The sequence below is a fragment of the Artibeus jamaicensis genome, unplaced genomic scaffold, assembly GCF_021234435.1.
Source record: "Artibeus jamaicensis isolate MK-2021 breed Jamaican fruit bat unplaced genomic scaffold, CSHL_Jam_final scaffold_660, whole genome shotgun sequence".
NCBI classification, from domain to species: Eukaryota; Metazoa; Chordata; class Mammalia; order Chiroptera; family Phyllostomidae; genus Artibeus; species Artibeus jamaicensis.
Genome location: NW_026522052.1, coordinates 9,835,709 through 9,838,953, shown reverse-complemented (window position 1 = coordinate 9,838,953; position 3,245 = coordinate 9,835,709).

Sequence of the window (3,245 nt, the reverse complement as noted above, 5' to 3'; positions counted from 1 at the left end):
CCATTTTAATTCTGCTCATGAGACTCCAGGAGTAATCAGGAAGCGTCTAAAGTTAGCTGCTGTAACTTGAGCAAGAGCAAAAGGAACTAACTCATAAGGGACACAGTCTCTAGTGGAAAGAATAGGATCCCAGGAAACTCCATGGAAACCAGAGCAACATCTGGTGCTCTGGCACCCAAGACAAGACCCAGGAAGGACTCCAGAACCCTGTGACTCAGTGCTTGGTCACAAATTAGAACAATCTAGTTGTCAGTTGTCCCAGAATCCTCTGTGCTTTACATTAGAGGCCATGGCTACCATCTGGAAAATTTCAGCTGGAGTTTGGTTATGGGAGCCCTTTCTCTCTCCTACCCAACTCACTCCTTTCAGACTTCGTTATTTGGGTTCTCTTTTTCTCACGACTGGGTTAGGCGTCTGGTAAATGCTTCGCCGCCTTTGTCAAGTTTTTCATGACCATTCTGGTCCACAGCGATTCTTCATCCTCTGAACCAAGAGAAACGTACCGACTTTATCATTCATGTATCGCCCCATCTAACATTTATTGAGCAGGATCTAGTATAAGCTGGATCCTGAAGTAGGGACAAGGGATTTACACACAGAGGAAAGAAACATGCTTCTGCCTTGAGGAGCTCAGTTGGCTGAGGAGACAAAATGGAAACAACTGCAACATCACGAGACAATTGCTACGTGGAGTGTCACACGTGCCAGGAACAACGGGAGCACAGGCAGAGGACAAATGGGTCTGCCTAGGGAATCAAAGATTTCTTTTGGCCCTAAGCATATATTGCCTTCTGTTAATAGTTTCCATTTTTATTTCCTCATCCCCAGAGATGAGCAACTTGCAGCCAAAGAATGTGTTCCAATTTTCACCGTTCTGATCTGCACAGAACTTTTCACATAGTAGGAGTCCAATTCCTGTTCTTTCACGGGTGATTGGTCACCTAAGAATATGGAAATCTCTCATTATAGCAAATGGAGACAGTTTTCATTCCCATGAACGTCTACAGAAATAAGTTGAAACTGTAGAGCTGGGCCGTCTAACCTTTTGGCGTCTCTGGGCCACACCGGAAGAAGAGTTGTCTTGGGCCACACACTAAGTACATTGCAACATGCAATCACACAAAAATAAATCTCATGATGTTTTAAGTAAATTTATGATTTTGGGCCACATTCACAGCCACCCTGGGCTGCATGTGGCCCATGGCTGCGGTTTGGACACCCCTTGCAGAGGAAAAGAATTAGGGTGAAGGTCTTCTGGACCCACCAGTGGGTGACTTAGTAATGTTGCAGGGTCTCCTGCAACTGTTTCAACAACAGGGCCTCCCCTGTGCCCACGGCAGTTTTGATCTGCTGCCCCATGAGGACATGAGAATGGGTAACAAGAACGTCGAGGTTAGAGGGGTAATTCCAAGGGTCGGATTCAAGTCCTTCGCGTGGCTTCCACTGTCCTTCTGCACGGGTCCCACCTGTCTCTCGGGCCTCGCCCTGGTCATCGCTGCCACGCTGAGCTTCCCACTGTTGCCCACGCTCAGCGGGCCCTTCGTGCTCCTGTGCCTCTTACATCTCGGGACGCCCTCTTCCTTATTGACCTGAGGACATCTACTGAGCCTTTAACAACCAACTCCAACGTCACCTCCTCAGTTAAGTGTTCCCTGACCAGCAGAACTGGTCACTCAGTTCTCTCAGCAACTCAAGCACTTTGTGCCTATTTCTGTTGTGACACTCCCCATGTTGTGGTGTGTGCATATTCATCAGGCTGTGTGGGTCACAGGAGCAAACGGGACTGCAAAGCCTGGACAGTCATTAGAGCTGCTGAGTTCACGTGCTCAGCCAGGAGCTTTGGTGTCAATGGGACTGTTGGCACAGCAGTTTCTCCTGCAAAGTGGAAGTCCCTGGGCCCCTTATCCACAGATAAGATCTCCCTTAACGCCATTTTCTAGTCCCTCTTCATCCTCAGTACCTCCCCTTTCCCTCCCTACCGTGCAATCGTCCAAATCACATGAAGGCCAAGTTCCCTCTCAGGTCTGTGCCCCTTTCCTTGATTCAGTTGCCACCACCATAGTCTCAATCATCCTTAACCTTGACTGCATATTAGAGTCACCTGGAGAGCTGCTAGTCTTCCATTAGTTTCTCTCTACTCCTGGGTTAGAGACCTCGTCCTGGCCTTGGCACCAGGCAAGGCCAGGGACCCCTGACCCGGGCCCCCTCTCTTGTGCTCAGCACATGGCCATTCTGGTCCTTGTATGTGCCGTACGCTTCCCTCCTTGGGGCTGTCTCAGGGAGTGTTCCCTTGGCCGAGAGAGTCTTTCTACTTTCTCCCTGCCTGGGTTAACCACTCCTCCTCCACCTCTTAGAGGTCAAGACTGTGAGCTGTGAAGAAGACAGTCTAGATGCAAACCTCAGCTCCAGGGCTGAATGAACCCTCTGCACAGGTGACTCTGAGCATGGTGACCACATTGAGCCATGGTGTGTTCTCAGAAGGGGACTCTGGGCAGAGGCGTCAGCTGTGGGAGAACAGCGTGGTAACTAACTTGGGTGTCTGTCTCCCCACGTTTCACTAAATGCTTATGGAAGAGCATCATGAGTTGTTTACCTGGTACCCATATCTGTCCCTGACACTTGCTAGGTACTCAATGCACATTTTTTAAAAATGAGATTGAATGTCCCTGTCTGGATTTCTAAGCAGACCCCTGCCTGGGGCTCCACTCTTCCTGAATTTGGGGTGCTGGCTCGTCTCCAGCTTCCCCTAAAGTGAGCTAAGAGCCGGGACTTTCTCTCTCGCCACCCCCATCATAAAAAATCCAAAAGCGAGTTGGACATCAAAAGCTTCTTTAAAACCAACATTTTGATGACTTAAGAGTAAATGAATGAGAACCAGACGGCTTAAATTTCCTCTCCACTGCACGAGGGCTCCTTCTGGGCTCCCTTCCCGTCACGGCCAAGCTCATGAGGAGAGGAGAGGCTGCTGATTCTCACTTCAACAGATGGCTCCCCATATTTGGAAAATCTTCATATGGCTGAGGAGTGAAAACGCCAGCTCCTCCAATCACTCGTGCGTCTCGTGGTGCCCTGGTCTGCTTTACGTCTTATCCCGGTCAGAGAGAAACTCCACACCCAGTGGGCCCCAGGCCAGGCCGGGCCGGGCATGGGGGAGCCGCCTGCCTGGAGCCTGCAGGGGTGGAGCAGGAAGAGCCCTGCACCCAGCTAAGATGGCGAGGCCTGGATGCTAGCACCGATTTCCCAGT